The sequence below is a fragment of the Malaclemys terrapin genome, chromosome 14, assembly GCF_027887155.1.
Source record: "Malaclemys terrapin pileata isolate rMalTer1 chromosome 14, rMalTer1.hap1, whole genome shotgun sequence".
Lineage (NCBI taxonomy): Eukaryota > Metazoa > Chordata > Testudines > Emydidae > Malaclemys > Malaclemys terrapin.
The window spans coordinates 37,073,834-37,100,300 of NC_071518.1; the positions used below are offsets into that span (position 1 = coordinate 37,073,834).

Here is a 26,467-nt window from a genome sequence, read left to right on the forward strand (position 1 = left end):
TTCGGGGCGGGGGCAGGAGATGGAGGAAGCTCAAGGCCCAGTGGACATGAAGAATGTATTCTTTGGTCCCGTTTGTCTTCCTGAAGCGTGGCCTCCTGTAGCCCGCCAGCATCCCCCACGCAGAAGAGAAGTGATGGCTTCTCATAGCCTGGTCCCTCTCCTCCCACGAAAGAGACGTACAAAAGTGAGGAGGATCAGGCCGGGGGATGCCGCCTCTTTCCCCTGTGAATGCAAACTGCAGGAAGAGAGAGATCTCATCCCTTTTCCTCTCCCCCGGTAGGCGGGCGAGAGCCCTACTCTGAATGGAGCAGAAGTGCACGGCCCTGCTGGCCCCACCGCTTTCTGCAGAACTGGCGAGTTCGTTCTTTAAAAAGCATGATCACATTCCTAGCTTTTATGGACACAAAGGAAACCTTCCAACTCTGGCCTGACCAAGCAGCGTTTGCCTGAGTCTGCAGACAGGCAGCGTGAAACAACAGCTCTGAGAGGTGTATTTGGCCCATTGAGGTGTATCCCTGAAACCTACCCAGCAGAACCTAACCATCAGTACTCTAAACGATCCCTGCCAATGCAGCAGAAATATCCAGCTACTCTGGCATCATGGGCGGAGCTTGCAGCTGTGGGTAGAGTGCCTGACCCAAAAGCACAAGGGCCAAGGAAAGAAAGCCCTTTACCACCATATTTTTGTCCCTATTTTGAGGGACTACTTTTGCAGCATAGGTGGAAGAATACCAAAATAAAAACGCAATGCGCATCTGCCTCTGCCATCCCAGAGCTGAGCCAGAAGACAGGTCACTTGCCATGCGCAGTGATCCCTCCGATAGCACCGACCCCTTCGATGCCTCCACCACCGCGGTCTTTGCCTGTTCTGCCCAATCTGCCCTGTTACGCCAAGACCTCGCTTCGGAGCCAGACAGTAACACTTCAGGGCTGCTGCCCCAGGAGCCGAACGGTTTTCTCAGTCCAAGAACCTGTGACCACAGCCCTGTGGCTCTGCCAAGCTGGTAAACCGCTCCAGGAAACCCCAATGGGAGGGTGCTGGAGAGTCATAATTGGATAAGTACAGGGTCCAGAGGACAGTCAGCCCACAGCTGTCACCGTCCCTAATCACTTAAAGCTGCTTAACTGCCCTGGGCAGCCCAGAAACAGATGGACACAGCAGCCAGCTACAGGTCTCAGTCCTCCATACGAATGCCAGACGTGGGGATGGGGCACTGAGATCTACCTATGCTCATCCCCCAATATACACCAGCCTGCACCTGCTAGAGGGCCCTGCTCCACCCTGCAGAAGGAGGCCAGGCCTGCCGACGGGGTGGGCAACTGCCCAGGGGCCTGGGCGATTTAAAAGGGCCCACGGTGGCCGGGAGCCCCAGGCCCTTTTAAATCACTTGGGTGGGCTGCAGGGCTCCTAGGTGTGCACACCTGCTTTGGGCCCCATGCTTGGGGGGGTCCCCATGGGCCAGTGTGATTGGATAGCGCAGTCGGTCCCAGAAGTGATGGATACGTCACTTGCGCCCCAGGCCCCGCACCCCCCTAGGGACAGCTCTGGCCCTGGGGCCTAGAATTGCTGTCGGCAGGCCTGAAGGACACACAGAGTTTAAGGCCAGAAGGGATTATTAGATCACCTAGTCTGACCTCCTGCACATCACAGGCCACTAAGTTTCACCCAGATACCCCACACGGAGCCCAAGGACTTCAGTTAGACTAAAGCATTTCAGTCCTCAGGAAAAAAAACTGCCGAGGGCCACAAGCAGAGAGCAGGTGGGACCAAGGTGCCAGCAAAGCCCGAGGCCTCGGCCTCAGCAGAGGATTGATTAAGTCGGCTATGCCCAGATGATCCCAGCAGGAGAATCGTGTCTCATGCTGCAGAGGAAGGTGACCCCATCCCCCACGGTCCCTGCCAATCTGAGCTGGGGAAAAATACCTTCCCGACCCCCCCCGGTGGCTGGTTTACCCTGAGCAAGACACACTAGCCAGGCGTGTGAGAAAGGCTTCTCTGCACCCCTCAGGACACTGGTCCACCCTGCCCAGTGGCCCCTCTCCAATACGGGCTCTGCCAGACAGCCCTTGGAGGGGAGAATTCCCACCTGGCTGCATAGCCGGGCCAGTCTGTGGAGACCCTTGCTCACATTGGCAAGCACTTACTCGTGCAAGGGGTCCCATTGGTTTCAATGGGGCAACCTGTGGAGTAAGGGGCTATTCAGCATGTCTAGCCCCGGGGAGCAGTTTAGCCCTGTGCACGTGAGCAAGAATAATCCGCATCCAGCCCCATTTACAGCCTCAGATTCTGTTGGTTTCTTGTTTACTTGACATACAACAATAGTTGAGTTATATATTAGACTTATAGAAAGAGACCTTCTAAAAACATTAAAATGTATTACTGTCAAGCGAAACCTTAAATCAGAGTGAATAAATGAAGACTCGGCACACCACTTCTGAAAGGTTGCCGACCCCTCTCCTACATCACACACCCAAACAATTGTGCAACACTGAACCCAGGAGGAAATTTTCCTTCAGGATTCTCCGGCCCAGGGCATTCGTTTACTCCCTGCAGCATGAAATTAGAGGACTTGGTATAGTGGATTGGTGCACTAACCTGCCACCTCTGGACAGCCGCCTGGAGATCCTACATTGGATCTTGGTTCTAATCCGAACACCCCGAAATGCCATGGAACCTTAGGGCCACCCATAAGAGATGCAAGTGGAATGAGTTTGTTAGGGCTCAGCCCAGCCCCCATCTGTTCACATCACGAACTCGCCTTCCCTCAGAGCAGGGTTGGCCATGGGAGGCTGATAGCGTTTAGTGGTTGCAGTGTGGAACCATGAGATAACGCCATGTACCAGAGAACTCTAAATCCAGCTCTGGCATCACTCTCTAAGTCACTTTACCTCCAGGCACCTCAGTTTGCCCATCTGTAAAATGGGATGATAATACTTCCCAGATCTACCGTGGCAGTTAACTGGTTACTGTCTGCATAGTGCTTTGAAGGGGTAAGTTCTCTATAAGGGCAAAATAAAAACCCATGTGAGGCCAATCCCAGATTGGAACAGGAGAAGGTGGTGTGGGTCAGAGCTGAGGTTAATTGGCAGAACTGTGATTGGCCTGGCAAACGGCGCTTTAGGTCAGGACCGAGTGCATTGACAGAGGTATGAGAGAGCTGCCATAGCAGAGGTGATGCAGGCCAGAGCTGAGGTACTTCAGAAGAGCTGTGTGGGGCTCTTGGACCGGAATAGTGGGAGGATAGAAGAGATGCAAGTCACAATTCAGGTGCATTGGCAGAGTGGTATGGGAATCAAAGACTGGCAATGCAGATTAGAGCTGAGGTGCATTGGCAGAGCTGTGTGAGGATCAAGACCTCGAATAGCCAGGGTTGACTGTGCATTGTGTGAAGAAATACTTCCTTTTGTTTTAAACCTGCTGCCTATTAATTTCATTTGGTGACCCCCTAGTTCTTGTGTTATGAGAAGGAGTAAATAACACTTCCTTATTTACTTTCTCCACACCAGTCATGATTTTATAGACCTCTATCATATCCCTCCCGTAGTTATCTTTTCTAAGATGAAAAGTCCCAATCTTATTAATCCCTCCTCATATAGCAGCCGTTCCATACCCCTAATCATTTTTGTTGCCCTTTTCTGAACCTTTTACAATATATCTTTTTTGAGATAGGGCTACCACAGCTGCACGCAGTATTCAAGATGTGGGCGTACCATGGATTTATACACCTCTACCCCGCTATAACGCTGTCCTCAGGAGCCCCCAAAAAAAAAAATCTTACCGCGTTATAGGTGAAACCGCGTTATATCAAACTTGCTTTGATCCACCGGAGTGCACAGCCCCCCCACCCCACCCCCCGGAGCACTGCTTTACCGCGTTATATCTGAATTTGTGTTATAGCGGGTCGCGTTATATCAGGGTAGAGGTGTATCTAGGGGCAACATGATATTTTCTGTCTTACTATCTATCCCTTTCTTAATGATTCCCAACATTCTGTTCACTTTTTTGCCGGCCGCTGCACATTGAGTGGATGTTTTCAGAGAACTCTCCACAGTGACTCCAGATCTCTTTCTCGAGTGGTAACCGCTGATGTAGATGTATATTCCAAGCCTAGTAATGCAGAGCAGGCTGCAGGTCAGAGCTGAGGTGCATTGGCAGAGCAGTATGGGGATCAAGGCCTCGAATAGCCAGGGCTGCTCTGGGTCTGGATTCAGGTTCATTGGCAAAACTGGATAGGATTCAAAGCCGAGTAGTAGAGAGTGCTGCAGTCAGACCTGAGGCGCGCTGGCAGCGGTGCAGAGAGGAAGTTCGCAGTCAGCCTTCCTGCACTATGTCTCGTTCTGGCCAGCGTTATGCCCAAGCACCAAATTCTACTGGCAACCTCCCGCTAGACAGCCTGGGGCTGGAAATACAAACTCAATAAGGAGCCTTTTCCACTACCTGCAGCAAATCAATAAATACCAACCACTGCAGCTGGCAGAGCCACCTGGCTCTCACGTTTAATGCCATTCCCTCCGCTTAAGAGCGGCCATGTCTCGGGCCAGCTCCCAGGTCCCCAGACAGTGCATTTCACAGGCCTGCTCAGCACATATCTGCACATGGGGATTTGCATGGAGTGCAGAGCATGACACACGCCTGGCAGCCCCAAGACCAGCTTGGAGCTGTTCTGAGCAACGTCCCTGGCTCCAAAACACCGCTGCATACTGTACAACTCGCTGCCAAATGGAGCCCGTTCTTGGCTCCGACTTCCTGCTTCTGTGCCACTCAGGATGCTATAAACGCGGCATGGTTCCAGATGTTTCCCTTTCCTTCTTTCTTCTCTTCCAATTAAATAAGGAGCTTATGAGGGGTTTTTCCACACTGTACTAGACGTTGCTAGCAGGGGCATTTTACTGCAACCTGAATGATAAATGCCCAATTTGCTGGATGCTTTCCAAGACAAGAGGAAGATGCGGCACGAGACCCAAAGAGGGAATTATCTAGGGGCTGATTTTCAGTGTTAAGATCCAAATTTTCCAAGTATTCCGGGGGTGCTGGATTGGTTTGAGCTCATCTCTAAAAATAGATGAGATGAATTTAACATGGTGATAGAAATATGCAGACAGAAAGTTGTGGCAGAGATGGGACAGACATAGGGCAAAATCCTCAGCCCCGCTCCGAACTCTGTCTACCACACGTAAGGGCCGATGTGGGGTAAAAGGGCACTGAATGCACTGGGGAGGATTCTCCCACTGTGGAAGATACCTGTCAAGCTGTCTTCCAAGCTTCCCTGCAAGCTCCTTGTTATCCCTGGGGGAATTCTGCACCAAAAAATTAAAAATTCTGCACACAATTTGAAAATTCTGCATTTTTTGTCAAAATAATGCAATATAATCAAGTTGGTTTCGATTATTTTGGTAATTTAGTTAAACTACAATACAATGGATGGAGAATGGGAGTGGGGGGCATTGGAGGAAATCAACAAACCCCCTTTGTCTAATAGTAATGAAGCTAGTATTGACCCTTTACTTCTAGCTATTAGTCAAATATATGCAGCCATATGCTCAGTGTTGCATCATAGGCAACTGAGGGGCAAGTGAAGGCTGCCTCAAACTTACGATTTATACTGGCTACTGACCTCCTCCAAAAAGGTCAGTAGCAAACAGTTCATGGCGAAATTTTTGATGGGAAATTTTTTCAGTCCAAAAATGTAGACCACATGTAATCAGTAAAGCACCATAAGCTTTATAAGGCCATACTGTCCTTTACAATAAGGCTCCCTTACACCAAGCTGGCGATGTAAAAGAGCCTTAAAATGTTTACACCTGTTTTATACTCCTAGGGGAAGTCACTAAGGACAATGGGAACAGGCAGAATGTAGCAGCCTGCCTGCTTAGTGAACAGAGCCTGCCCTACACCTGCCTCCTCAGAAACACCCCAAAGCCCTGCCCCTCCACACCAAGCATGCTGCAATAGCAAGCGAGAGGGACAGAGTGTCTCTCCTCTCACATGCATGACTGCCCAGCCCCTCTGCAGTGATTTATGTCTCTACCAGCTGCTCTGGGCGCCCAAACCAACCTGCCTGCATTGCCGGGGAGGGGGTGCATGATTGCTCTTGCGGCTTCCCTTTGCTTCCCCATCAGAAGTCATTTTTCTGCGGGGAAGCAAAGAAATCTGCAGGGGCCTTGAATTCTGTGCAAGTGCATTGACGCAGAATTCCCCCAGGAGCACTTTGTGAAGGACGTCCTAGGGCATGCGGAAGATATTCCAGGGGATGTTCACCTGGGGCCCTCTTCAACCCCTGAAGTATCCCAGAATCAGGATGGTGAAAAGGTGGATTAATGCTACCTTAGCCCCCCTCTCCCACTGGGCTCAGTTCTTTGCTGTGCCTTTTGGAGGGGCAGCAGAGAATCTCACTCATATAACGAGAAATTCTTTACACATGTTCCCTCGCTCAACTTCCTATTTAATCCCAATAGGAAAAGAATATTAATGTTGCAAAGTCAAGTTCTCAAAAGCTAGGAAATGCCAGAATTAAGGCTGCCCAAAGCCTTGTGTGCATGCATTATGATACAGCTTTGAATTACGGGATCCCATGCTACTTTTCCCACAGGACCCCTGCCTCATTTAGTGCACAGGGTGGATAATGCTCACTGCGGGGGTAGCTAGTCAATATATTTTTTTTTTTATCAGGGAGGGATGGCTCAGTGTGGTTTGATCATTGGCCTGCTAAACCCAGGGTTTTGAGTTCAATCCTTGAGGGGTCCATTTAGGGATCTGGGGCAAAAAAACTGCCTGGGGATTGGTCCTGCTTTGAGCAGGGGGTTTGACTAGATGACCTCCTGAGATTCCTGACATGCTATGATTCAAAGAGTGGCCACAGGACCTGTTTAGTGCATACCATCCATACCCTGCACTAAAGACAGAATTATTAATTTCTTAATTATTAATTAGCTTGACATTGCAAACTTAACATTCTGTTAATGTAGTTTTATGCAGGTAATTTCCTAGGTTTTGAAAAAAGCAAACTGAAAAAACAAATTCCTTCACGTGGAACTATCAGCAGGAGTCACACCTTGAGAGCCACAGCACAGCCTGCTCCACTTGAACCTATGCAGTAGTACTAGTAGAACCAGTAGCAGTAGTAGGCTGTTATTCTCTAAGTGGACCAGCCACAGGGGGAGAGAAAAATCACACAGCTTTTGCCACCCGGTGTCACAGCTATTTGCTGACAGAAGAGGAATGGTAAGCCTCAGAATCCAGGTTCAATTCCAGGTTCTGGAGGGAAATGTTCTCTAGTGGTTATAGACCCTTCTTTCCTAGTCCCACATTCCTGCGCCATCCCATAGCTCAGAGGTCGGCGACCTTTCAGAAGTGGTGTGCAGAGTCTTCATTTATTCACTCTGATTTAAGGTTTCGCGTGCCAGTAATACATTTTAACCTTTTTAGACAGTCTTTTTCTATAAGTCTATAATATATAAACTATTGTTGTATGTAAAGTAAATAAGGTTTTTAAAATGTTTAAGAAGCTTCATTTAAAATTAAATTAAAATGCAGAGCCCCCCGGATGGGTGGCCAGGACCCGGGCAATGTGAGTGCCACTGAAAATCACCTCACGTGCTGCCTTTGGCACACGTGCCATAGGTTGCCTACCCCTGCCATAGGATATACCCTGCCCACCCATCTCTGCCTCCTTACTCTAGCCACCCCCACAACCTCTCTGCTTGCTCCCTCCCACAGCATGCCTCTTCCCCCCCACTTCTCCCTACCCTCACCCCATTTCATCTCTTTGTGCCTCTGCATCCCAGCCAGGCAGCTTCTTTCTCGTCCCCACTGCCTGGGAGTTAGCAACGGGAGCTTTGAGAGAACACACAAGTATGGTACCACAGTTGCCACTCACTGCTTACCCCCAGTGACCCTGGCCTAGAGCCTGCTCAGTGCAGATGGAATTCTTGAGAATTTAGCTGCCAAACTACCAAGTCTCCATTGGGTATACATGAACTGAGATTTTTTTCAGAGGCTTATAACTTGGCCAAATTTGGGCCAGTTTTCACAGGGAAAGCAAAAGGCACATCCCTGGCATGAGGGTGACCTTGCCCTGCTAAATTTCAAGTTCTTGCCACAAAACACGGGGGGTGGAGGGAGGGAGGGCTTTTCAATGAAAGAGTGTATTTTTCTCTAACGTCACTCTCAGAAACAGCTGAAAATTTTTGCTGAAGCTTTCCAAAAAAATTCAGTCCCAAGCAGGCACCTGGTATGGAAAATTTCAGCCTGAATGGTTAAAGTTGAGGAAAATTTTGTGCAACTGAAAACAGGGTCTTCTAATGGAATGTGTAGGGTTACCAGAGAGCAACTGTGAAAAAAGGGGACGGGGGTGGGGGGGTAATAGGCGCCTATATAAGAAAAAGTCCCCAAAAACGGGACTGTCCCTTTAAAAACGGGACATCTGGTCACCCTAGGAATGTGTCAGGCAACCTTAAGGCAGTGCTATCTGTTCCTCCTACAATTTACCTTTTTCATCTATCATCATAATGCCTAGCTCTTATACCAGCGTTTTTCATCCCTAGATCTCAAAGTGCTTTACCAAGGAGGTCAGTATTGTTATCCTCATTTTACCAGTAGGGGAAATGGAGGCACTCTCCCCCCACCCCCATCTAAACAGCGTGACACTATGTGGATGGACAGAGAGGTGAGTATTCCCCAATATTAAGTATAAATTACAAGTATAAACACAATCACGCATTCTCTCTTCTCTTTCTTCGGGAAAGAAACCCCTGAATATATATCATTTTAGTTGAATTTTAACTTTTTTTTCCAACAGTGACCAACATTTTGTTTGTTTTGATGCGGGGGGTGGGGGGGTGGGGGGACTGCTGGTTTGTGTTCTTCAAAATCTTTCGGGTTAAGGCCAGAAGAGTCCACCTAGGGATGCCAACTTTCTAATTGCACAAGATGGAACACCCCTGCCCCTACCCTGGAGCCCCACCCCTTCTCCAAGGTCCCACCCCCGCTCACTCCATCCCCCTCCCTCTGTCGCTCACACTCCCCCACCTCACTCACTTTCACCAGGCTGGAACAGCGGGCTGGGTGAGGGCTCCAGCTGGGGGTGAGGGCTCTGGGGTGGGGCCGGGGATGAGGGGTTTGGGGAGTAGGAAGGGATTTCGGGCTGGGGTGCAGGGTCCAAGCCTCGGGGCAGGGGCAATGGAGAGCCTCCCATGCACTTAGGGGCCACTGGGATCTGATAGCCGCTTCTGGGAGCCATGCGGAGCTAGGGCAAGCAGGGAGCCTGCCTTAGTCCCGGGCCCCTGCTGAGCCGCCGACCAGACTTTTAACAGCCCAGTCAGCGGTGCCGACGAGAGCCGCCAGAGTCCCTTTTCGACCGGGTGTTCCAGTGGACAACCAGCCGCCTGGCAACCCTAGGTCCATCAGATCTTCTAGTCTGGTCTCCGGTATAGCACAAGCCACTGGGGTGACCAGATGGCAAATGTGAAAAATCAGGACAGGGGGTGGAGGAGTAATCGGTGGCTATATAAGAAAAAGCCTCAAATAATGGGACTGTCCCGACTGGTCACCCTACAAGCCACCAGCGCCACCCAGAACCCACATGCTAAACCCAACAATCAAAATGAGCCCACAGTAACGCCGCCCCCCCCCCCCCACGGAGCTGGTGAACACTTAGCAAAGGCCCTAAGCAGCAGTTGGGGGGGACACATGCTCCCCAGCTCACAGCGCTGCTGGCTGCGTGTGAGATCAAGCCCGTGCGCCCCTCCCGAGCTCGGCGCTGCACATGCCCAGCGCTCGCACCCACGCGGTGAATGAGATTTCTGCCAGTGCCGCCAATGGGCGCGGGACCAGCCACCCCCCGCCCCCTCAGCTCCGCCCTCCGGAGCCCGCCTCCGCGGTGCGCCCATTGGCCCAGCCTCCCGTTCCTCTCGGCTCGCTCACATCCCCTTCCCCATTGGCCAGCCGGGCTCGCCAATCCTCAAATCACCATGGTGACCCCCCCCCCCGGGAGAGCTTCGAATTCCTCTGTACTCCCCCCCCCGCCCTTCCCAGCCCCCGCTCGCTAGTGGAGCCACCGCCCCCACCCCCGCAGAACTGGGTCAGCCCGGGCTGGCAGCAGCCCCCGTCCGCACCCCTCGGGCCGCAGGCACCGAACGACCCCCCCCCCCGCTGCAACCACGTCCCTTCCTGCAACCCCCCCCCCCCCCTGCATGCACCGGGGAAAGTTCGGCGTTAACTCCGCGGTTCCCGGTCCGCCCTTCACCCTCCCTGCTCAGCCCCGCGCCGCATGGAGCTCCGGCAACCGGGAAACTTTTCCGGGGGCTGAACGGCTGATCCGCTGGGGTAGCCCCGCCGCCCCCCTGGCTCCAAGGGGTTTCCATCATACCAGAGTTTACAGTTTGGTTCAGTGGCTCTCAGCCCTCCCCCCCCACTGTTCCAGCGCCCCCGCTTTAGTGTTGTTTGTGTGTCACCCAGAGGCCCCAGTCGGGATCCGAGGCTATGTCCTTAGTATGGTCCCCACAGATAGGAAGCAACAGTCCCTGTCCCAGAGAGGCGTGGGGGGGGACCCAGTGAGCCCCAAAACGCTCCCACTGAGCCCAAGCGTCACTCACCTCCTTTGCACTGGGACCCAGCTGGCCGGGAAGCCGAATGTGGAGGACCCAGGGTCTGCACAGCCAGCCCAACCCGATCCGATTGCGGTGGTGGTGGTGACCTAGTAGAGAGGCATAAGCGAACTTAGTCTCCTCCTCCCAGCTGGTTAGAGAGCTGGGGGGGCGGAGGGGGAAGGGAAGTGGGAAAAGACTGGCACAGCCCCGACAGAGAGGGGAGGTGGAAGGGCACAAGATACACACGTTCCCCGGGTGGTGTTGGAGCCATGAGAAGTCCCGCAGGGTGCGTGGGGGCCTTGAGCAGGGAGCGTTGGAAAGGGAGGGATCTGAACTTGGAAAACAGTCCTGGAGGAGAATGGAAATATGCACACAAAGCTTGGATCAGCTTCTCAGCCTCTGCTTGCTGCACTGGGGGGGAAGGGGGCTGTGCGCTAGACTTGGCACGGCAGCCTGTTCACACTGGCAGCAGAGTGCGAGACACTAGTGAGCATCAAAACACAGGAACCGGAGCCACAAAGACCCATCCAAGGCCCCCAGATTTGCTCTGTGACACTCTGGTCAGTCACCTCTCTTCTCCTCATGCCTCCTGGTGTGCAGACTAGCCCTGAACATCAGCCAAGGGCTCTGCACTAAGAACCAGGCCAATCAATCACAAAACCCCCCACAAGTTAAACTGCAAACCCCAGAGAGGTTTTGGTGCAAATGTTCAGAATCTGGCCACTCCCAAGTTTTTCGGTGCAGGCGTATGTGTGTGCACATCTCAAATCCCAGGTTTGGGCCCTTATAAATAATAATAGTACCTAGCTCTTACTTTTATCAGTAGATCTCAAAGCACTTGATAAAGGAAGTTGCTGTTATCCCCATTATAAAGATGAGGGCCATTTGCTAAATTCAGAGCTAGACCTTTACTCAGATTTTGGGCACCCCTAAAACTCCTGGGTGTTTGCATGAGTGGAAATTTGGCCACAACATCAGAGCAAACACCCTATGCTCTAGAAAAACAGCATAGGATCATCAGTGGTGACAAGTGGTTAGGACAGGGCTGGGCAAGCTTTTTGGCCTGAGGGCCACATTTGGGTATGGAAATTGTATGGCTGGCCATGAATGATCACGAAATTGGGGATTGGGGTGCGGGAGGGGATGAGGACTCCGACTGGGGGTGTGGGCTCTGGGGTGGGGCCAGAAATGAAGAGCTCAGGGTGCAGGAGGGGGCTCTGGGCAGTGCGGGCTCCAGTTGTGGGTGCAGCTGGGGATGAGGGGTTTGAGGTGCAGGAGGGGGCTCCAGGCTGGGACCAAGGGGTTCAGAGGGCAGGAGGGGGATCAGGGCTGCAGCAGGGGGATGGGGCACAGGAGGAGGTGGGGGTGCAGACTCCAGGCAGTGCTTAACTCAAGCAGCATGTCCTGGAAGTAGCAACAGCAGGTCCCCCCTTGGTTGCGGGAGCTGCAGAGCTGGTACTTGGGGCAGGGGCAGCATGTGGAGCCCCCTGTCTCCCCTCTGGCTCCCACACATAGGGGCAGAGATGTCGCTGCTTCCAGGAGCCAGGGCAGGTGCAGAGCGGGGCAAGTCCCCCATCCCACTCCCCGGCAGCAGTTCAAGGGCCAGATTGAAAGATCTGACAGGCTGGATGCAGCCCCCAGGCCATAGTTTGCCCACCCCTGGGTTAGGACCCTAGTTTTCCATCTCCTCAGAAAGGTGTAACCCCCAGAGCCCTCTTATACCACATGGGGCTATTGGTTCAGGGCTACTAGGGGAACATGCTATCTATTCCTTCAAGAAACCAAGACAACTTCCTACTTCACTGTGGGTTCTACTGAAGGCCACCCCATTCAACACTGGCGAAGCATAGCCTCTGTGATGGGGGCATGGCACACACCTCTCACAAGCAGCCCCTGCTGGTCAGGTGTGTCTGCAGTCTCAGTTTATGGTGACTCATCAGTGGTTTCTCAGGCAGTTTTTCAGTGACTCAGCCCTCTGGCCAAGTCACACACACTGTCTGAATATGAAACAGAGCAAACCCCTTCTGGGGTAAACAGTCTTTAACTTGTCCCAGTCCTGGTATGGGGCCATACCTCCAGGGCTTCCTCCCTGGAGACACTGTCTTCTTGCAGCCCTCCCTGAACTCAGTCCTTACTCAATCCTAGCAGCCAGCCATGAGCTTCTGCTTTGCTCCCATGGTCCCAGCAGCCAGCCAGAAGCTCCTTCTTAGCTCCCCCAGCCCTTACCCACACTGGGTTATCCATTTCAGAGTAGCAGCTGTGTTATCCATGGTTCTGCTCTTTCAGCCAGGAACACAACCCTCTCTCCACCAGCTCCAGGCAGCACCTAACTGCTGCTTTACTCTGCAGCTCCCTTTATATGGCCCTGCTGGGCCCTGATTGGCTGCTCCCTGCAGCCTCTCTCATTGGCTGCTTCCCTGCAACCACTCTAGGCCGCTTGGAGGACTTCTCTTCTACTCCTCTCTGAGGCCTCCAGCAGGGGACCTTTGGGCCTAGTCCACTCGATCACAGCCACTGAGGGATTTGATGAAATAGGGTTACCATACGTCTGGTTTTTCCCGGACATGTCTGGCTTTTTGGTAATCAAACCCCCGGCCAGGGGGAATTGCCAAAAAGCCGAACATGTCCGGGAAAAATACTGCTGGCCAGGCACTTCCCCTCCCGCGGCTGCTGTGCTCCTCCCCTGACTCTTCGGCTCTGTTTAAGAGCCGAGCTGCCCGAGTGCTACTGGCTTCGGGCAGCCCCCTTGCCTCCGGACCCTGCGCCGCCCGCCGGGCACTTCCCCTCCCGGGCTCCGGGGGCACAGGGTCCGGAGGCAAGGGGGCTGCCTGAAGCTGGTAGCACTCGGGCAGCTCGGCTCTTAAACAGAGCCGAAGAGTCAGGGGAGGAGCAGAGCAGCTGGAGCCCGGGAGGGGAAGTGCCCGGCCGAGGGCGCAGGGTCCAGAGGCATAGGGGCTGCCCGAAGCCCGAGCACTACCAGCTTCACGGTTTGCCGGGCAGCCTCCAGACCCTGTGCCCCCGGCTGGGCGCTTCCCCTCCTGGGCTCCAGCTGCGCTGGGGAAGCGCCAGCCTGGGGCGCAGGGTCTGGGGGCTGCCCGGCAAACCGTGAAGCCGGTAGCGCTGGGGCAGCCCTTTTCGCATGGCTGGGAGGGAGGAGGGGAAGTTAGGGCGGGGACTTTGGGGAAGGGGCGGGGAATGGGCGGAGTTGGGGCAGGGGTGGGAAATGGGCGGGGCCAGTGCCCCGTGGAGTGTCCTCTTTTTTTATTTTTTAAATATGGTAACCTTAGATGAAATCACAGCCCCAGGTAGTAGGGCCGGTATCAGTACTAGACCCTGGGGAGCTCCAAACACATCCCCAAAGGCTGCCGAGGAAACATGATCCCAGCTCCTGCACCACGTGTGTTTAATATTACCTTGTTTGACTCACCAGCCTCACCCACCAGTGCCTGGAGGGCTAGGAGGCGCAGTGCTACCAAGGTGACCGAAGTGCAGCATTTGCTGCTGCTATCACATCACTGACACCATCTCACTCACGTATACCCCTCTGGCTCTGACTCTGCGCCCAGGGGATTTGCTGGATTGTCTTCACCTCACCACTGCTCTGTCATTGCCAGCATCTACTGCTTATGCAGGATGGACAGCGGGAAGGTTAGAGGGAACCTTGATGCCGGTTCTTGGGCATCGTCTACCATCAAGATGTAGTAATGGTTGGATTAAGAAAGTGACTAGTGATGGGATAAGGGGCCTTTAATCTCTGCGTTGCTGGTTGGACCCTTGGTCCAACCCAAGAGTGACAGGAAGTTGGAGGGGCTGGAAATCAGACACTGAAGAGCAGTGGTTCTCAACCTATTTCCCACTGTGCCCCGCATATGCAACTCTCTATGTGTTATGTGGGCCGCACCCACACAATATATATACTATCGGTATAGCTCTGAGGATGTCACACGGACCGCAGCTGTGTGCTGATTGCACAGACACCAACTTCCTCTCTACCCAGGGGGTGCTAGACACCCCCCCCCAGACCCCGCTCCCACTCCACCCCTTTCCCCAAGGCCACACCCCACCCTGCCTCTTCCCGCCCCAACTCGCCTCTTCCCCACTGGGGGGGAGGGGGGAACTGGCTGCTGGTGGGTGCTAAGCACCCACTAATTTTTTTCCATGGGTGCTCCAGCCCCCAAGCACCCACGGAGTCGGCACCTATGGCTGACTGGGCCGCAAGCGGCCCACAGGTTGAGAACCACTGCTGTAGAGGGCCAGGAAAGGCCAGGGAGACATTCAGAATCGAAGCCTCCGAGAGCAGCATTTGTGGAAGCCCGAGTGAAGAGCAGCCTCCAACTTTACTGAGCTCCCCAGGTAGGGAGAGCCAGGACTGGCAGCTGGGGGGGTGCAGGGGCAAAGAGAGGCTCTGTGGCATGACAGTAAGGTCATAAAGTGACTTTCTCCCACTGAAAACAAATTCCACCCTGGCAAATAAAAGCAGAAAACCAGAAGCTTTGACTATATCAACCCCACAAGAGCAGCTTACCACATGGCCCCAAGTGAATCATGTAGGAAAGCAAAGGAGACGGATTCCTACAGTGGAAGCAGAGACCACTAAAGCGATCTGCTCTGCTGAGGGTCAGGATGCTCCGAGCCTGGACTGGTCAGTGCTGGAACTGGTGTCAGTGTAATGCCGGGTCCCCAGCACTGTGGGAGCGGCCGCTGGGGGAGACCCTGAGGGCAGTAAAAATCTCCTGGCCCTGGCTGGAAGAGCCAGAGTATCAACCTAGCCAAATTCCCACCCCCGCATCCCCCAATTATATTACCTCCCTAAATGTCCTGTTGGTTCTAAAGGGATAATGTATTCTTCATCTCCTTTCCAGCTGCGGTCACGCTCCTGAGCTGGCCTGAGTGGGTAAACGCACCAGTGTGCTCGTGTCAGAATTCCCACTGCCAGTCCCGAGGTGCGTGCACCAAGATTCACTCTCAGCCTCCAAGCACAGCAGGATTTACACCCTCCAAGAGTCACACTCCAAGCGTAGACGGATACACAGCAATGCACTAGCGCCATGATGCGAAACCTCCGTCTTCGAGTGCGGGGGTCCTGTGCTTTTGTGCCAGGATTCCAACCCCCTGTCTCCATGTGCAAGTGGATCTTCCCACAGAGGCTGCTTTTATGAAGTTCAGGAGGAGGGAGCTGAGGTTTTGGGGAACTGTCAGCAACTTCCGACAGTGTGGGCAGAGACTATAGCAAAACAGCTTTTAAATGTAGTGCAGCGTGGGCCCCACCCCATTGGCAACCCGGGGCTATTGTCTCGGCATCAGACTAAAGGAGACCCACGTGCTCGGCCCTAGCCAGCCCTCTATTTATGGAACGCGCGAGCCAGAGATGGAGGGAATGCAGAAACCAGAAGCAGCTGGAAATCTCTAATTTAACATCTTGTGTTTCAGAACGTTCACCCTCCCGCTCCAGACGTGGGAACGCAAGGCCCGACTGAAAGCGCGTTTGCTGCCCTGGTTTTATGGGTTTCTTTTTTACATTTTTGATTTTTTGGGACCTCTTCAGTGTGGGGCACACAGGGATCCCAGAGCTGCGATTCCCCTGGGTAGGGAGAGGCCCATCTCATTCAACCCCACAGCACTCCTGCTAGTTTGGGATGGAGGGCTTGTTCAGGAAAGAGAATTAAGGGCTGGTTTTTCGGCAGGCCTCCTTACCCCAGTGTGCACGATTTGGGAGGGACTCTGTTATGTACGCACACACAACTTATATTCACATGTGCAAAGGCTGGAAGTACACATGCAAAACACCAGTTTGTGCACAGAATGCCCCATTCTGTGCGTGCAAGGCAGTTGCACTGGGAAATCTCTGCAGGTGCAGGTATAGAGGCTACAGACAACGTGGCTCTGAAAATGTGACTTCTGGCTCCTCAAAGCTCCGTGAAGCTTCAATTCACCCAGCATGTCTGGGTCAACAAGAGATCCCCAGCAGTAGCATTGTCAGAGAAAAACTGCACCTAGGAAGGTTCCCAGGTGAAGAACTGGGGAGTTGGGCTCTTCCAGGTCCATTAAAGGAGCAGTGTGTGTCCAAGCCTAAGATTGACTGGATATGGACTGTCTCACTTACTCTCTCAGAAAAAGAGGAGAGAGTTCTTCCAGACTAGAATAAGGGCACGCTGCTCTGGGTACCATGTTCCAGGGCAGAATCGGGGCACACTGCTTCGGGTACCCTGTTCCAGGGCAGAATCAGGGTACGCTACTCCGGGTACCCTGCTCCGGGGCGGAATCGGGGCATGCTGATCCGGGTTCCCTGCTCCAGGGCGGAATCGGGATACGCTGCTCTGGGTTCCCTGCTCCGGGGTGGAATCGGGGCACACTGCTCCGGGTACCCTGCTCCGGGGCGAAATCGGGACACGTTGCTCTGGGGTACCCTGCTCCAGGGCGCAATCGGGACACGCTGCTCCGGGTACCCTGCTCCGGGGCGGAATCGGGACACGCTGATCTGGGTACGCTGCTCCAGGGCGCAATCGGGACACGTTGCTCTGGGGTACCCTGCTCCGGGGCAGAATCAGGACACGCTGTTCTAGGTTCCCTGCTCCAGGGCGCAATCGGGACACGCTGCTCCGGGTACCCTGTTCCATGGCAGAATCGGGGCACGCTGCTCCGGGTTCCCTGTTCCATGGCAGAATCGGGGCACGCTGCTCCGGGTTCCCTGCTCCGGGGCGTAATCAGGACACACTGCTCTGGGGTGGAATTGGGACACGCAACTCCGGGTACCCTGCTCCAGGGCAGAATCGGGGCACACTGCTCCGGGTACCCTGTTCCATGGCAGAATCGGGGCACGCTGCTCCGGGTTCTCTGCTCCGGGGCGTAATCAGGACACACTGCTCTGGGTACCCTGCTGCGGGGCGAAATCGGGACACTCAGCTCTGGGTACCCTGCTCCAGGGCAGAATCGGGACACGCTGTTCCGGGTTCCCTGCTCCAGGGCAGAATCGGGACACGCTGTTCCGGGTTCCCTGCTCCAGGGCGCAATTGGGACACGCTGCTCCGGGTACCCTGCTCCAGGGCGCAATCGGGACACGCTGCTCCGGGTACCCTGCTCCAGGGCGCAATCGGGACACCCTGCTCCGGGTACCCTGCTCCAGGGCGCAATCGGGACACCCTGCTCCGGGTACCCTGCTCCGGGGCGCAATCGGGACACCCTGCTCCGGGTACCCTGCTCCGGGGCGGAATCGGGACACCCTGCTCCGGGTACCCTGCTCCGGGGCGGAATCGGGATACGCTGATCCGGGTACCCTGCTCCGGGGCGGAATCGGGATACGCTGATCCGGGTACCCTGCTCCGGGGCGGAATTGGGATACGCTGTTCTGGGTTCCCTGCTCCAGGGCAGAATCGGGGCACACTGCTCCGGGTACCCTGTTCCATGGCAGAATCGGGGCACGCTGCTCCGGGTTCCCTGCTCCGGGGCGTAATCAGGCCACACTGCTCTGGGGTGGAATTGGGACACACAACTCCGGGTACCCTGCTCCAGGGCAGAATCGGGGCACACTGCTCCGGGTACCCTGTTCCATGGCAGAATCGGGGCACGCTGCTCCAGGTTCTCTGCTCCGGGCCGTAATCAGGACACACTGCTCTGGGTACCCTGCTGCGGGGCGGAATCGGGACACTCAGCTCTGGGTACCCTGCTCCAGGGCAGAATCGGGACACGTTGCTCTGGGGTTCCCTGCTCCAGGGCGGAATCGGGGCACGCTGCTCCGGGTACCCTGCTCCGCGGCAGAATCAGGGCACGCTGCTCTGGGGTTCCCTGCTCCAGGGTGCAATTGTGACATGCTGCTCTGGGTACCCTGCTCCGGGGTGGAATCGGGACACGCTGCTCCGGGTACCCTGCTCCGCGGCAGAATCAGGGCACGCTGCTCTGGGGTTCCCTGCTCCAGGGTGAAATTGTGACATGCTGCTCTGGGTACCCTGCTCCGGGGTGGAATTGGGACACGCTGCTCTGGGTACCCTGCTCCGGGGTGGAATCGGGACACCCTGCTCCGGGTACCCTGCTCCGGGGCGGAATCGTGACACGCTGCTCCGGGTACCCTGCTCCGGGGCAGTATCAGGACACACAGTTCCAAAGCAGCATTAGGTCACCCCTCAGCTCTCTCTCTCTCACCACTTGCCTTTTCCAAAGACAGAAGAGAGGGGCCGTATCTAAACCCCGCCAGTTCCTGACCCTTTCAGAAGGAAAACTGGTTTATTGCGGGAGAAGTTTAAGTCAAACATTTGTGCCTCATTTAGCAGGTCTCCCTGAAACATGCAGGATGAGATCACTCTTGGAGTGTGAATTTAGAACAGTGTCTCCTCCTAAACCCAGCCTTCCCTCTCTGGGGGCCAGCTCCACACGTGCTGTCTCTCTCATCCACCCAGGACCACCAATGATGCCTTCGGGCAGGGCGCCAGGGTGATAATGCAGCCCCACCCCACCCACCACCTCGCTGCATTCAGTCAGGATGTATATGTAAGAGATATAGCGAGTGATTCATGCAGCGCTGGAGTCCATCCAGAAGGATGCACAGCAGGGAGGGAGAAGGGGAGTGTCTGATACTGGACTTCCCTGCTCTGGGCTGGGCTACCCCCTCCCTCTCGGACATGGAGTGAAGCTTTGTGTGGCCCAGATGTACTAATGCAGGGCCCCAGACCTGGGAGCATGGGGCTCAGTCCTGTTTTCACCTGGGTGCCAGCAGGATTTCTCCAGTGACAGCTCAGAGCATTGGGGAGATCATGACACCATTTCCCCTCCCCTCCCCCCAGCACAGGACACCTCCAGGAGGCTGTCGGACCCAGGCCAGCCAGCCCTTCCGCTGCCGCTTTGCTGTGTCAGATTGGTGTCCAGCTTCAGCAAACTCCCTGCCCCGAGGCGTGCCCCATCATCCCAGCTCAGCGGGTTTCTGCCTCTCCTGTGTGCCCAGGGCCATCCCGGGGGACGAGAGACATAGGCGCCGAGTTTCCATCTGCAGCGGCGTGCTCCTCCCTGGCTCTGCCCAGGCCCCCCCTCCACCCCACCCAGTTCCACTCTCTCCCCCAAGCACGCTGTGCCCTTGCTCCTCCTCCTCCCCCCAGCGCCTCCAGATGAAACAGCTGATCGGCAGCCGCTGACAGGCAGGAGGCGCTGGTGGGAGGGGGAGGTTGGTAGGGGGGCTCCTCCTCACTCCCCCGTGCACCTCTTCATGAAGCCCCCCAAAGTGCGGGGGCCAGGGTGGTTGCCCCGATTGGTAGACGGCTCCATGTTTGCCCCTCCTCCATAAGGGAGAAAGGAGAGGAGAGGCACATGTGGTTACTTCCTCGTTGTCGGAGATCCCTCGAGGTCAAGGATGATCTTTCACAGGTTTTGTTTCTCATGGGTCCTTTAGTGACTGAGGAGTCCGATCCCTGAGCCACAGGCTCGTTGGCAGACCTTGCAGGCGGTTTTAGAAGACAGGGTTGGGCTGTGATTGCTGTGTGACTGTTGTCTTCCCTTTAGTTTCTGGGGTTTTTCTGTGACCAGGGCAAGGTGATTTTCCTCAACAGTCGACGTTCCTTCTCTGACAAGTCTTCGCCAGTTCTCCCAGTGTGTGGTGTCGATGCCACATCTCTTCATGTTTATCTTGAGGGTGTCTTTAAAGCATTTCTTTGAGACAAACACCCTGGCTCCCCTAGCACACTGCTGGAATGGCTCTGTGCTCCAGATAAGGGCCAGCACCTAGGGACTGAACTGTGAGCCAACTCTGTGCCTGCCCCCTGCACGGCACACCCTCTCTGTGGGGCAGTAGGCTGCACTGGCTGGCATGTCTGGGGGCAGGGCACCCTCATGCGTAGTAAGATAAATAGACTAGGGATCCCTCTGCTCTCCCCCATGCTGTGCCCCTCGCTGTGGGGAGCCTATACAGAGGAATCAGGGGGTGGGTGTCCCATGAGCTCACAATCCCCTGCCTGGGTACATCAGGCAGCTCGTCCGGGAGCCCTTCCTGCACATTCAGGGCTTGGGGGGGTTTGCACTCGCATTTGGGAGAAGAAGCAGATTCGATATAATCAGCCCACGCGTGTGGATTTCCTGCCGGCGGAACCGGAAGTGGGTCAGACTGGAACTCTGTGCCTTCTCTAGGAAGCCTCCTGCTGGCCTGCCAGTAGAGCGTCCCACAGGTAAATCTACACTGAGGTGTGGTCCAAACTCCACGAGCTGAGAGAACCTCCAGCTGGATTTAAATGAAGGGGGGATAGGGCCGATGAAATCAGATAACACACATAAATAAAGGAAATGCGCAATGGCAAAACAAACCTAAACTTCTCATACACCGTTGTACCGTGATGCCTGGGTGGGTCACCAGCAGTGAGGACTGAACCTGAGACCCCTGGGTCTAAACACATGGACCTCTACTGCCCGAGCTAAAAGACTTAGTTCTCTTAGGCCACAGGCTGTACAGCCTCAAACCTCCTTATGTGGTTAAGCCGCTAAGAGGAGGCAGCTGCCACGCCGAGTAAGCAGGAGTTACCATTTCAGAGCTTATCGAGTGTATGAGCTTCCAAAGAGCAAGAATTCAGAGCCAGGTTAATTTGCAACACCAGGTGAGTACTGGAAGCAAGTAAGATGCTTGTATCCAAAGGGATACAAAATAATACAGACTCTCTCACACTGATGGCAGATCGCCCCCCTCTGGAGCACGGTGTTCAGTTTTGGTTGCCACACAATAAAAGGATACGTTACACTGAAAAGGTTCAGAGAACGCCCAAGCTGGTTAGAGGCTTGGGTGGAATTTACCTCTAACAAGGGATTGCAAGAGAGGATGGTGCAGAGAAGATGTGACTAAGGGATCCAAGATTATGAGGCGCACAAGGAAAAGTGATCAGTCCTCTTTATCTTGCCCCAGAAAACTCCCTTGGACCCAGGAAGGAGCACTTGGGAATTCCTCCCTGTGGGGTACCCTCAAGCCCTTTCACCCCTCCACGCCCCCGGAGAAGAGCTGAGAAAGAAAACAAAGGAAATTAGGGGTTGCTACCAGCTAATCAAACATGCACAAACCTCTTAGGACACCAAAAATCCAATCCTGTTCTTAAAAAAGGTAACTTTTATTAAAAACAAAAAGAAAGAAACTACATCTGGAACTTAGGCTTTTGTTAGATTTTAAAAGAGCAATTCCAAAAATTAAGCACCCAAACTAGCTTTCTTGGGGGTTCAGCTTAAAGGTTACAAGCAAACAAAAGCATCAGGGGTTAGCACAGAGGAGATCCACAAGCCAAAATAAGAAATAAACCTGATCGTGTCTAACTAAACATTCCCTGTCCCAATGACTCCTTCTAGGCATGGAAGATAATTTCCTACCTGGTTCAAACCTTACACAACATTGCTGCTCCACCCCTGCAGCCCAGAGAGAACAGACAAAGGGAAAGTTTATTTTCAATTTTTAAAAGTTCTAGCCTTCCAATTGGCTCTTTTGGTCAGGTGCCCACTTTTTTTTTTTTTCTTTACCTGGGGGACTTTTTAACCCTTTACAGGTAAAGCAAGTAGAGAACAGCTACCAAGAGGGATTTTATAGCTAACTGGCTGGCTGGGTGTCCATCAAAGGGAGGCCCCCTTCATTTATCACAGCATTATTTTGGGGCAGGTCTCTGGCCTATGCTATACCGGAGGTCAGGCTAGATGATCACAATGGTCCCATCTGGCCTTGGAATCTCTGGATCTATGAAACCAACAGGCAGGTGGGTTCCAATAACTGTGTTTACACAACATGCAAGGCTTAGCTACATATACACACAGCTGCCCTGCCTGACTTTTAACATACAGGGCACAAAGCACCATTCGAGGGCTTGCCAGCTATTTAAAGGGATACCACCCCATTCCTGCACCATGGATGCAGACGCAGCATATTCTTCTTAAGCCTAACTTTTATGCACACTACACACAGAGTTCTTGTTGTCGTTGGACAAAGACAAGCAGTAAGAAAAGCAACAGCGGCAAAGCTTACAGACAGGTGTCTGCTGTGGGTGACCCTGGCTCCTACCCCCATCTCAAACATGCTAAAGAACTTGGGCCACTTCTATGTTGGTGTAATGCCACTGCGATAAATAGAGCAGTGGATCACAGATGCTCAGGGTGAGCTTCCCGTCGCAGAGGAGGTATGTTGCAGAGCATGCGTTGTGTCCCAGTCTAGTGGCTGATCCGCCAAAGGATAATAGCTTACTACTGCTACTAGGTAATGGAATTATTCCCTTATCTCAAGTGATGGAGACTTGTGCTGAAGAGGTCCCAGGTTCAAGCATCGGTGGTGACCCATGCAAAGAGAGCATTACATGAGCGGCACCATCCCTATGGATTGTACAGCATGCTTTCTGCCTCCGCAGGCTGGTGTTGGGGAGAGGGAAAAGGCCATGCCCTGGCTCTGGCGGGATGGTATCATACCCGGGAGGAGAGAAGGGTGCAGCCCCTTGAATTCAGGGACGGTGGTTGTGCCCTGTCCCTGTGGCAAGAAGGAGCCAGCGGGGAGGTACTGAGCTCTCCTCCACACACCTGCGTGGGGGACCTGGGCATGTTCTATTCTGTGTGACATAGCACTCTTCTGGGTGAGTGTCCCAAGGAACTGCTGGTGAATCCAGCCAGACACAAGCAAGGCTGGGTGGGGATGGTTTTCCCTTGGTGGGAGAACTGTCAAGATTTCCAAACATTTCCCATCTCTAGTCGGGAAGAACAGTTACAATCGCAAAAACTTTTGCAAACAGACAAACCAAGAACATTTCAGATTCAGTCACTCGAGACGTTTCACTGTGATCATTCGGACACATTTCATTTCTGACCCTTTTTGGGGGCCCTTTGCTTTTAGTGTAAATTATGTTACATTTACAAAGAAAAAGTTATTTTGAATTTGAAAAATGAAACGTCCCATTTCAACTATGTCAGAATGGGACTTTTTGATAATTTCAAAACGTCATGTGGGGGGGGAGGGGTGTCGGGAAATTCATCGACACTGATCCTTTCCCGTGAACAGTTTCGGTTTTGACAAATTGGCATTTTTCATCCAGAAATGTTTCACTGAAAAATCCCTGATGGATTCTAATTACCAGCCCTCCAGAACCAGGGGGAGGAAGGGAAAGGACAGCAGAAATGGTCGTCTGCCCTGTTCGGTGCTCAGGGGACATATCCCTTTACTCCTCAGGGCTGCCACGGCTGGCTCCAGGCACCAGCTTAACAAGCAGGTGCTTGGGGCGGCCAAGGGAGAGGGGTGGCACCTGCGGCAATTCGGGGGCGGCAGGTCCCTCACTCCCTCTAGGAGCGAAGGACCTGCCGCTGAACTGCCGCCGCCGATCGCGGCTTTTTTTTTTTTTCCAATTGCAGCTGGGCGATCGCGGCTTTTTTTTTTTTTGCTTGGGGTGGCAGAAATGCTGGAGCCGGCCCTGAGGGCTGCAGTACCGGTAGCAGATCTGCAATAGGCCGGCAGGTGCTTAGAAGACGGCCTCCACCCTGGAGTTTGGGGGTGAATGGGAACAGTGCCGAGGGGGAGCGATGGAAGGTGGCAATGAGACGGGGGATATGTGAATCATTGCACAGGGGAGTGGGGAGAAGAACAATGCTGCAAACAGCACAAATGGGGGGGGGGGGACAATGGTGAGAGAGGCAGTTGAGAAGACAGGGAGCAAGCTCTTGGATTCCATTCGGATTACGTCACAGCTATGGACCCTGCAGTTGGAGCAGTGCTGAGCAACTGGCCCTGGGCATGTTAAGCAGAGCACCTACTGGGAGCAAACCAGCAGTGGGCAGGGATTTCCTTTGCCACTAGGAATGCAGGGCTCTCTCCTCCGCTCGCACACACACTCATCCCTACAGAACACCTGCTCAGCCAAGCATAGCCCTGACAGCTCTGTGTCAATAGCACAGCGCTTGGAGAGGCAAGACACCAGCACCTCTAGCCAGGAGCACCCTCTTATCCTTCTCAGCAAGGCAGTGGGCTTCTCGGAGGGCAAGGGGTTGGAATGGACTTGCGGGAGAGATCTCTCCCTGATCTCTCCCTCCCAAAAACACTCCCACACTAATTCCCACAGCTGATCCCAAGGGGTTTCATGGCACTTTGACTGGGGAAAGTGCTCTTTACAACACTTGTCCCAGGGATGGCCGAGTGTCAGGTGCCCAACAACAATCGGGTGTTGAAATGGGAGTTATGCAGAGACAGGGGGACTACCCTGCTATTGCAGATCTGTACAGCAGAGGGTGCTGGAGTATTCTACAGATTTGGCCGCAGAGTTAATATTTAGCAATGCAACAGTAGGATGGGTACGGGCAGTCTTGTAAATGGTCATCTGCTCAAGCACACAAATTGAATCACTTTCCTTTTCCTTTGCTGGCGACAAAGAAAAAACAGACGTGATTTTACTTACCCATCAGGAAAAGCTGCTGCGAATGGGAATTTTGCAAAGCCAAGCTAAAGAGTAACGAAGGAATAATGAAGACCCCGTCTGACCGTTCATGGATGCTGTCTCCCTTTGGAGTGATTCAGAAGCTCAGGTTGACCCTTGCAATGGCCCTAAAGAGAAAATGGCATATTGTGGGCACTGCAGGATTAGAATCACAGCCTCATAGATTCTAGGACTGGAAGGGACCTCGAGAGGTCATTGAGTCCAGTCCCCTGCCCTCATGGCAGGACTCCTAGAAACATAGTAATCGAAGGGACTTCAAGAGGTCACCTAGAGTCCATCCAGCCCCCTACCTACCATGCTGAGGCAGAATTAAGTAAACCTACATCTTCCCCGATGGAAGTTTGTCTAATCTGTTCTTACAAACAAACCTCCAATGACGGGGATTCCATGATATCCATATGTAACCTCTCCCAGTGCCGAACCATACGTAGAGTGAGAAAGGTTTTCCTGTTAACTTTAAAATCATTAGCTGCAAATAGTTTGCCTGGCTCTAAACTTGCCTGTGAACTAACACTGACAAAAATACTCCATTCAGAAATCCGAAGAGGATGGTTTCCCCCTAGTCCCTGATGATCTCAACAAGGGGCAACCACACATTGGGGTGATACTCAGGGAATGTAGTAGGTTGGGTCATTGGTCGAGGCCTGGGTTCCAATCCTGACCCTCTGGCTATATGTGAAAATGATTTTGGGGGTCTCCTCGCCTGCACATTCCCACCTGCCCAAACAGTCAGCCTCTGCTGTTCCTCGTGGCAAATGCTAGCCTGTTTGTCGGAGTAGATACATTCAGATCCTGAGCATTGAGGGAGACTTAGGCCATGTCTACACTAGCGAGCTTACCGCTGTACCGATACCGACAGCTTTTCAGCCTGATTTACACCCCATTGTGAGATCAGAATCAGCCCCTAAATCTATTTGAGCAATAAGAGCTCATCCGATCAGAATTCCCATTGCTCTCCTTCAAGAATACAATTTGTTTTCAAGTTTATTTAGTTAATATTGCAAGTTTCCAAGTGCTTTGCAGCAACTAGAGAGCTGGTCATAACTAGGGCTGTCAAGCGATTCAAAAAAATTATCGCGATTATCGCACTGTTAATAATAGAATACCATTCATTTAACTATTTTTGGATGTTTTCTACATTTTCAAATATATTGATTTAAATTACAACACAGAATACAAAGTGTACAGTGCTCACTTTTTATTTATTTTTGATTATAAGCATTTGCACTGTAAAAAAAAAAAAAAAAAAAAAAAAAAAAAAAGAAATAGTATTTTTCAATTCCCCCATTACATATACTGTAGTGCAATCTCTTTATCATGAAAGTTGAACTTACATATGTAGAATTATGTACAAATAAAACTGCATTCAAAAACAAAACAATGTAAAATTTCAGAGCCTGCAAGTCCACTCAGTTCTACTTCTTGTTCAGCAATTGCTCAGACAAACAAGTTTGGTTACATTTGCAGGAGATAATGCT

The 26,467-nt window shown here is 53.1% G+C and overlaps 1 protein-coding gene across 3 annotated transcripts in view; it reads right to left on the minus strand.

Moving 5' to 3' along the window:
* Positions 1–24,988, minus strand: part of CCDC102A (coiled-coil domain containing 102A) — a 65,659-nt gene extending 40,671 nt beyond the window's left edge. For 2 of the 3 annotated variants that reach the window (XM_054048770.1, XM_054048772.1), the window contains exons 1-2: positions 10,834–10,891; positions 10,594–10,694 (exon numbers count right to left, since the gene is read on the minus strand). The gene's annotated coding sequence lies outside the window, so the exon portion shown is untranslated. Of the gene's footprint in view, positions 1–10,593; positions 10,695–10,833; positions 10,892–24,950 lie in introns of those variants that run through there. The other variant, XM_054048771.1, reaches the window with a different exon arrangement.
* Between the last annotated feature and the right edge of the window lie 1,479 nt (positions 24,989–26,467).